The sequence below is a fragment of the Lagopus leucura genome, unplaced genomic scaffold, assembly GCF_019238085.1.
Source record: "Lagopus leucura isolate 7727_CA_CO unplaced genomic scaffold, USGS_WTPT01 Super-Scaffold_100002, whole genome shotgun sequence".
In the NCBI taxonomy this organism is placed as follows: Eukaryota; Metazoa; Chordata; class Aves; order Galliformes; family Phasianidae; genus Lagopus; species Lagopus leucura.
Window position 1 is genome coordinate 63426415 of NW_024962263.1, and position 9795 is coordinate 63436209.

Genomic DNA, 9795 nt, shown 5'->3' on the forward strand with positions numbered 1-9795 from the left:
TTCTGGGGTGCCATGTCGCCACAGGATTTGCCTCTCCAGACCCAGTATGGTGTTTCAGGCGGTAGCATGGAGTACTGCATATGTTTCAAGCCACCCAGAGGTTGCCTCCACCATGGTGAGCACGTAACACTTACCATTGCGAGATCGTGGCAAGGTGATATAATCAACCTGCCATGCCTCCCCATATTTGTACTTTTGCCATCGCCCTTCCTCTCAGAGAGGTTTCATCCTCTTGGCTTATTTAATTGTGGCGCATGATTTTATCATCATGATTCTATGATTCTATGTGTCACAGTCATGAATGATCTGTGCAATAGCATCCATACTTAAATCCACCCCTCGGTCTCTAGCTCATTTATATGTCACGTCTCTTCCTTGATGGCCTGAGGTCTCAAGGGCCCACCGAGCTAGAAATAATTCACCCTTGTTCTGCCAATCTAGGTCTATTTGAGCCATCTCAATTCTGGCAGCTCAGTCTACCTGATGCTTATTTTGCTGTTCTTCAGTAGCCTGACTCTTGGGCACATGGGCATCTATGTGATGCACCTTTATAACCATATTTTTTGTTTGCAAAATGTCAGCAATGTCTTTCCACAATTCAGCAGCCCAATTAGGTTTACCCCTTCTTTGCCAATTATTTTGCTCCCACTGCTGCAACCACCCCCATAAGGCATTCGCTACCATCCACGAGTCAGTGTAAAGATAGAGCATTGGCCACCTCTCCCACTCAGCAACATCTAAGGCCAGTTGGACAGCCTTTACCTCTGCAAATTGGCTTGATTCTCCTTTCCCTTCAGTGGCCTCTGCAACTTGTCGTGTGGGGCTCCACACAGCAGATTTCCATCTGCGATGCTTTCCCACAATACGACACGATCCATCTGTGAACAGGGCATATTTCTTTTCATTCTCTGGTAGTTCATTGTATGGTGGGGCCTCTTTAGCACATGATACTTCTTCTGCTGGTGGTGTTCCAAACTTTTTGCCTTCAGGTCAGTCCATGATGACTTCTAGGATTCCTGGACGGCTGAGGTTCCCCATCCACGCTCGCTGCGTAATCAACGCAGTTCACTTACTCCAAGTGGCATCAGTAGCATGATGGGTGGAGGGAACCTTTCCTTTAAACATCCAGTTCAGCACTGGCAGTCGAGGTGCCAGAAGGAGCTGTGTTTCAGTACTGATTACTTTGGAAGCAACCTGAACCCCCTCATATGCAGCTAAGATCTCCTTCTCAGTTGGAGTGTAGCCCTCTTCCCACCCTCCATACACCTGACTCCAAAATCCCAGGGGTTGGCCTCTTTGCCACAAACTCCAAGTGGGACCTTTCTCTCCAGCAGCAGTGTCATAAAACCATGACACCCATCTTGTAAAAATGATATAATCCACTAATAAATAAATATACACATTTGTATGTATGTTTGAATGTATATCATGGATGATGCATGCTCAAGATTTTTTACTGATGGAGGGTGCAACCAAAAAAGTTTGGATACCACTATCTAGATCATGGTTTCCTGATGATACCACATGCTAACTTCACATTTCTGTCAGTGTTCTTCAAGACAATGCAATATGTAAAATAGTTGTCAACCATACTTCAAAGAAGCTCCGTTGTTGTACAGAGCTGCTGTGACATTCCCATGCTGCATGGATATCCCTGGTGCCAGGAATCTCATGTAGGTACATCGATGAACTGTTGTCCAATCTAGGAGTGGTGGAGTTGAGAAAATATGAGAAAAGGCAAGACAGATACGTCAGCGTGGGGGTCTCCCAGCCAAATAGAGATGATTAAACATGCTATGCTTTATGATCTCCTATTTGGGCATCAGCACAAAACACAACAGAATTTCTCCCAAAATGTGGACTGAACTGACAGTAGGACTGTGTGTTCCCACAAAGTAAATTAGAATGGGCATGTAAATTCTTAAAAAAAAAAAAAAAAAAATGTTTGTGAACACCATTTCCATCCTGCTGAGACTTCTGATCCAAGGGCTGACACCATCATGTTATGTCCCCAAAGCCCCAACAAAACCATCTAAATGAGAGGGTTGACGTGTTGGGCAATCAGTGCTAAGTGCTTTAGTATCATCACCTAGTTTTGTAAGTGATGCATCCCTAAATTAAATCAATAATACTAAGGTACCAGTGATGACTCTTAAAATCTATGTGTGTCTCTGAAAGGTTTTTTTGTTTACATTGACAAAATTAGTTCAGTTAAGAAATATGCCTGATCTGTAAGAACACTTACAAAATAAACTTCTAGAGAGTCAAGTAGCCAATTTGATTTAGTGTATGTAGTATTGTAATCTCATCCATTCTCACACAAAACCCAAATGTTTTCCAATTTGCGTACAATTTCCAGAAAAGTCTGAGTAGCTATACTGAAGTAAGCTTGAATTTTCCTAATTAAAACAGACTTTTCTCAGCACTAGATGTCACATTTTTGGCAGGACTTAAAAATGAATTTTCTTCCTAGTAAGAATAGACATGACTTTCTCAAAAATCCACCTGAAAACAACTGTTCCCCATAGCAACATAAGGTTGCAGTCTCAGGTGCATGGATTAATTGCTTAGGGTCAACCACCTGTCCACATCACAGAGAAGGGGGGGAAACAAGGTTTTAAGCAAGAATACTTTAGGCAGGCATCAGCAACTGCTATCAGCAGTATGTAAAAGAAAGGGATATCAGCATTCAGAGCTGCTGATGCTGCTGGGACATGATCCAGGTTCACACTATAGCAAAAGCAACAGCCACAAATACATTGGCAACGTTTTGCCAGGCACTGAACAGTGTACTCTAAGGCGGCTACAAATATTACTTACTGTAGTAATAATTTGAATAGGAAAATGCAATAGGCAAAAGGTCACCAGCACTGATTTGTAGAAGTGTAGCAGCACTCTATGTGAAGAGGAGCAGCTGGTATGGTTGAAGGCCTTTATGGGGTTGGGAAACACACCTTAGGAAGAAGGCTGGCAGTAGGACAGTGCAAAGGTGGTCCGTTTTGCTAGGGACAGCACTACCACCCTCTCGCACTAGCCTGCTTTGGGAAAGAAGCAAGCACTGGGTCAGCAAACGACTGGTGAGTATGAAGAGAACTTAAGTGAGGACAGAACCATGCGTCAGGGCCGTGGGCCCACTCCTGTCCTCCTGGGATTTGGCTTTCTGGGCTCTGGGCCAGCACTAGTGACAGTGCTGCTGGCCCTGGGGAAAGCTCTTCCCAAATCTTTGCCAAGAGGCCTCAGCAGAGGTTGTCCTTCCTTCCCACCACAGCCTTTGAGTTGAGACACTTGCCTTTGTTCTTTGCTGATGTTACACTGTGGCTGGGCTGCAGCCACGCCTCTGCATCACCTGCAAGACTGAGATGAAAAGGTTTCCAAGACCCTGTCTGGCATTAGCAGTGACCATGAATTTGCAATGGTAGGACTGCAGCATCCTATAATGAGCACATTATTAATCATGTTTGAGAGCGCTGACCCTGTTCCTTACTAACCTGGTACTAGCATCCTTGCTGGCAGATCTCACTCTGTTTAAGGAACCTTGTAATAAACTTGATTTTCTGAGTGATAAAAAATACCCTGTAAAAGCATTTCTAAGAACCACCTGAATTTCTTTCAGCAAATAGAATTATGGCTGTTATGCAGAACTGCAGTTAACAAAATGTGCCACAACAAACGTGTTTACAAATGTGTTTCCCTAACTCCTCCTAACACAACGATTCACAAATGTCCTGCAAGGACTCTTTAATAAAAGCAACATTTCCAAATCTCATTCTTGTTCATTACTGCGCAGACTAAATTCACTCAGTTGAGATTCTGCAGTCCACAATCACTGTAATAAATACTCAGTAATTAATATGAGGACAAATTAATTGAGACAGACATGTCTCAAGTTTTTTTTGTTGTTGTTGTTTTTTGTTTTTTGTTTTTAAATGATGTTTTATGAACTTTGATAATTTAAGATGAAGAAAGAGTATCGCTGACCTGCTGGTAGATTTAGAAATAAGCTAAAGTGTATCAGGTTGCCTGGATAAACAAGAGATGGAAAGCAGATATTGTAACAGAGAGATGGCCAAATCGGATTACCTGAAGTCAGCAGTCAGAAAGTTAGGAGGAGGAGGCTGCACCCTGACCGAACAGGCGCTGATCAAAGCCACAGTGAGAGCGCTGTTGTTTAAACACCCAGAATAGGAGCTTTGTGCTCTCCTTGAGCGCATCTTTCACAGCTCATTCACTCTCTGATGAAGCACATCTGTCCGAGGTACAGACTGTAAAATACCGGACTGCTAAGGAGAGCCATCAAAGAAAAAAAGTTGTGAAGTACCAAGAAGGCACTATTTTTTCAGTCAGGCACGTGGTGAGATCCCATGGCTTTAAGAGCTGACCAACACTCAGAGCAGAGGCCTAACCAAAGGCAGACAAAAAGGATCAGGAAGATCTCAGTGAGAAGGATGGCAGGCAAAAAAAGGGATAGGTCACTTTAAATGAGGGCTGGAACTAAGAAGGAACTGAATGCATTTTTTAAGGCAAAACTAGCCACAGCTATAGCCATAGGAATACAGGTGGTGGTACTGTGGAGGGGAAGGCTCTATGGCAGCAAGGACAACCTAGAAAGACCGTGATGAGGACAGCTGCTTACAGCCAGGGCAGACAAAACTCTTTTCAGAGGTTTCTGTGCAACTGGACCCATCAAGGTTGAGGACTAAGAGGAGTCACATACATACACAGTGAGCGTGAGAAGTGCAAACAGGGAAAGAATGCTGCAACCAGCTCCATGCCAGCTTCTCTCCAGTGGTATAAAATCATCGTGATACCAAGCCCTCACGTGGACTGCCATTTGGCTGAGAGGTATACTGAATTTGGGGTTGAAGTTCTGGGAAAATATTGTGGATTTAATTCTGCAGGATTACAGTCATTGCTATTCGCCCCTTAGACAATTTTCACATTGTTCTGAAGAAAGCTTTACAAGGGGTATAAATTACCTTTTTTAACACTTTCAAATAAAAGGGCGTAAATTACATCTTTGAGCACTTTCAAATTGTTTTACAATGCGGGAGCCGTACAAAAGTACTTAGCATAAACGAGAGCTGAGCCAAGAATGTGTAACAGAAAAGGCACGAACATGTTCAGAAGAGTTGTAATACCCACAGCGCATGCAGGACTAAGTCATACACTGGCACTGAGTTTGCAGACAGGTGTGCCAGTGGTTGACATGGTTGTTCTGCCAGTTGTTTCCCACTCCTCTGCTGATAGCTTCCACTGTTTCCACCCACTCAGCTCTATTGGCAAAAGAAATTATGTGAGCACTACTTCATGTGCTTCTGACAAGTCAGATGGATTAGTCAGTGAAAAAGGTTTAAACTAACCTGTTCATTTTGCCTGGAGCAAGTTAAAGAGGCACTTTAATCAGCAGCTATGGCAGCAGCAATCACAGCATCAAAGATGGAAAGTGGCAAAATCTTCAAATGGCACAGTTAGATCTGGAACAAAATGTGTGTGAGTTCCTGTTACTGGGAATTACACTTTCCAAAGCTTTCTTTAATTGTGATCTGGAAGCAAGGACTGTGACATAACAGGTGTGCCTACATCAACTTGTACCACAGTGGAAATTCCACACACACTCTTTCTGAGGACACCCAGGGCTGCCCAGACAGCTGAACTCATGCTGCCAAACTCTATACAGGTATTTCTACTTTGGCTGCACCTGAAGTGCAGCACAGACGTAACCTCACGCCAGTGACAGCACTGAGGTTTTCAAGTCCTTCCTTCCTTGTGAGCTTCCAGCATTATTTCCTCTTCTTCGTACTCGTTCAGTGGAGTACTGCTGTCCACACCACAAAGAGGCTGTTTGTACTGACTGTTTTCAGCTAAAATCTGTTTTTCCAATTTTGACATATGTGCATTCACTTCTGCCACAGTAGCAAGGCGCCAATTCAGACACACTCACTTTGTTGTGTGATTCCCACAGCAAATAATCCTATTCTCCAAAGTCAACCTTTTACTTGAGAGATAAAAAAGCCTCTCCTATTAGTGAATTTCTAGCTTCAAAAATCCCTTAATGTCCAGGAGCTTTTGATCTGAAACTTTCACATGTCTAGGAATAGATATTTCCAATAACACAAAAAACATGTTAGTGGAACTCCAACCCTTTTTAAAAAGAAAATCTTTATTTTATGAACATCCATTGCAGAAATATGCTCCTGGAATGGATAACATCCCCTTAGTCTTTGAAGATATCTTGGAAAAGCCAGTTTTGTCATGAAAGTATTTGTTAGGTCACAACAGGAATTTGGAAACAGAAATGTCTCCAGAAATAACATGCTGTTCGTATCAGAAGCATCTTGCTGAAAAAGCTATGATCAGAATACACTGGAAATGCAAGATATCTCTCATAGCATAATCTGCTTCTCACTGAATTCTGTTGCCTCAGACTTCAAATACTCTCCTCAGCTCCAACAAAAGGAAACTCTGGGTATGTGCAAAAAGCTCACTGCCCCCATAGCTTGCATACTGTCCCTCATCAATAGGATACTCTCCATCATGGATCACACAAGGCTGGGAATTCAGTCCTCGGGGTCTCACACAATGGGTTTTATCATTTAAAAGCAGAAGATCCTATTCTTTTCATAGGAGCTTGCAAATTGTTCATTAAAACCCTAATTGGGCAGAACATACAAAGGCACATTTAAATGCTTTAATGGAATTTTAAGAGCATTGAATTAAATAGCATGGTAATAGTATTATGTATGGAATTTTTCAGCAATGATATTCATCCTCTAAGCAGTTGTATAAATAATTCTCTTCATGTACATAAGCACACAGAGTGATAAACAGGAATCCATGCAATACATGCTCCTTTTCACCTGCTCAATTAATTATCCTTTAACAAAGCAAGGCCAGCAACTGGCAACAGCACAGCTCAGGTGCGCGTTATTCTACATGCGGTGCAAAATGCCACACTGCAGCAGCACATGTAATGTGAAGCATCCAGTATTTATTCCACTCCCTCATGGGAGGCATGAGAGCTCTTCATTTACAGGAAGCTACATCACTTTATAAATTATTGTCAATGAACTGTGGGAGATTTGTAGGTCTTTCTCTAATAGAAGAGAAGGAAGCGGAGAGAACCAAGGGATTATCAGAGAAACAAGAAAGCTGAAAGCTGTAGCTGGAGAATTGGATTTCAGACTGAATAAAACAGCTGTGCTATCTACAGGACCGGGGCAGTTAAGCAGTGAAGAGTTCTCTCTGGCACTGTCTGGTCAAAGCATGGAAAAGGAAATAGATATTCGTTAATAACAGAATCATAGAATGGCCTGGATTGAAAAGGACCACAGTGATCATGTAGTTTCAACCCCCCTGCTACGTGCAGGATCACCAACCACCAGACCAGGCTGCCCAGAGCCACATCCAGCCTGGCCTTGAATGCCTCCAGGGATGGAGCATCCACAACCTCCTTGGGCAGTTGATGTTAATGTCTGAATATATGGACTTTGGCAGTAAAAGCTACTGACTCTCACGAGATTGTAGGGGGAAAGCGCATGTTAAAAATGACCACCAGCTGCACACAAGTGATTATTTCCAGCTATAAACCTCAGCGGTGTGCGGGTTTGACAGGGGAAGTAAAAAACTGCTGATGAAGAAACAGTGAATTAATGTTACTATAAACACATTCTTGCCACAGCATGTCACAATGATTTTTTCAAATATTTAGTCCCAACATTTACATACAACTTCATTTGCAACAAAGAAGTCCGAAAATAAAAATATTTTTATTTTTAAGAAAGATAAGAGGTTTTAAATTTTTTTGTGTTAAATGTTAAGAGAAAATTAACAGGTGAAACCTATGTTCACAAAGACATTCAGTAGAAAGAACCAAATTCACCCATGCAACTTAAATTGTGGTATCACAGAGGCACAATGGACCACTTTAATCAGCCACAGCAGTTTGCTTGCTGAGTGCATGGAACAGAGGTGGAATCTCTCGTATAGGGCTGACAAAGCAAGGAATTAGTGAGGTTATTTGGGAAGAGCTACCTCACTAAAGGTTTGCTGAGTAAACAGTCCGGGAGAGGCTGAGATGTTGTCCCTGAGCAACCCAATGTAACGGAGACCAGTCCTGCTTTGAAGTCCAGCGGTTCCTTCCAATCTAAATTATTTTATGATTCTCTATCAATTTTATTAGCAATTCTAGATTAGCCACTGCACTAAAGTGCAGATTATCTTTGCATTCTACTGCAGAGACCTATGGCTCCTTATCCTGCAGTTCTTCACACATTTTCTAAGTACCCCAGTGCATCCCCAGACATGCTTTAAAACATTCCCGGATGAATGCTACGCTCCTGGCTGCAACAAGTCTCCTTCCTTACATGTGGAATGTAAGCTCACTGCAACATGTTCTAGTTTAAACGTTTAGGAAGAAAGATTCAATATGAAAGAATCTACACCGCCAAGCATTTAAGAGCAGTACAGTTTTCAAACGGTTCAGAAACTGCAGTGCAGACGAGTGCGAGGCAGCAGTCAGCTGACAAACGCTGACAGGCGAGGATCTCACACACCAGTGAATTGTATTATAGGAACTGCCGCTCCGCTTTGCGTTTCACAGAGGCTGCATCGTGGGAACCCTTTGCTTTGAGGGATCTGGGTTTGAACCGCTATCTCCACCCCGTGCCCCGCTGAGGCACAGCAAATTTTGTGACGCTTCATCTCCCCATCTCCAAATCCTCACCGAAATCCAGAGCACTTTCGTTCCCCTCTCCTCCTCCTGGAAATGTGACACTGCCTCAGGCAGCTCTTTTAATCCATCAGAGATTCACCATCCACCCCCGGAATTTTAGAAAGATTTTCTTAATCCCAACCACGAGAAGATAAATTTTCACTAAGTACCTGGTAGCAATTACCAATTACTTGAGAAATTACTTTTCCCAAGGCGTTTTTGGGAAGGAGGAAAGCATTCTCGTGTGCAGCGTTCCGTACACCACTTACAGCACTCTTGCAAACTCTCGTCACAGGTTTCTCTCCCAGTATCTATTAGGACTCGGAAGAAAAAAAAAGAAAAAAGAAAAAAACAAAAAAAGCGAACTCCCGGGAACTGTGACACAGAGCGAGTGCCGCTGCTATTCCAGACGGCGTGCGCCCGCAGTGCACGACACCCGCAGCCCCGTATTTGTGCCGGGACAGCCGCGGGACCACCGCGTTCTGCTTTCCGCCGTGCTTTCACCCTGCCCTGATCGCGGCCAGCTGGTTGGCCAACTCTCCCCGAGCACGGCGTGCCACCGGGAGAGAAAGCGCAAGGATGACCTCCCCGATCTCATCCACAACCGACCTCACGTGCTCGCGGCCAGAACGGACGGTTTTCTGAACAAACCGACCATCCGACGGCCGCGTAAAACGACGGCCCTAAAGGAGGGGCTCCCGAGGAGCGCAGCGGATGACGGCCCCGCGCCCCCCGCCCGCCCGGTCGGCCTCGCTTCGCCCTTCCCGCCGAGAGCGGCCCCAGCGCCGCCGGTCGGGTCGGGACGCGCCGCACGTGCCGGACTCGCGCCGCGCCTAACGGTCCCGCACGCGCCGCCGCCGCCACCACCACCGGCCGCTCCCTCGCGGCTCCCGCCGAGCCCGGCCGCACCAACCGCCGTCCCCGGCCCCGGGGCCGCCACCGAGAGCCGCAGGGCCCCCCGCGCCTGCGCGGGCGGAGGGGGACAGCGCGGCCCCTCGCGAGGAGGGCAGAACAGAAGGGCGAGGGGGCGCGCGCCCCTCCGGTTGCCGCGCGGTGGGCGGGGCGGGGCGGGGCTCGTGACGCGT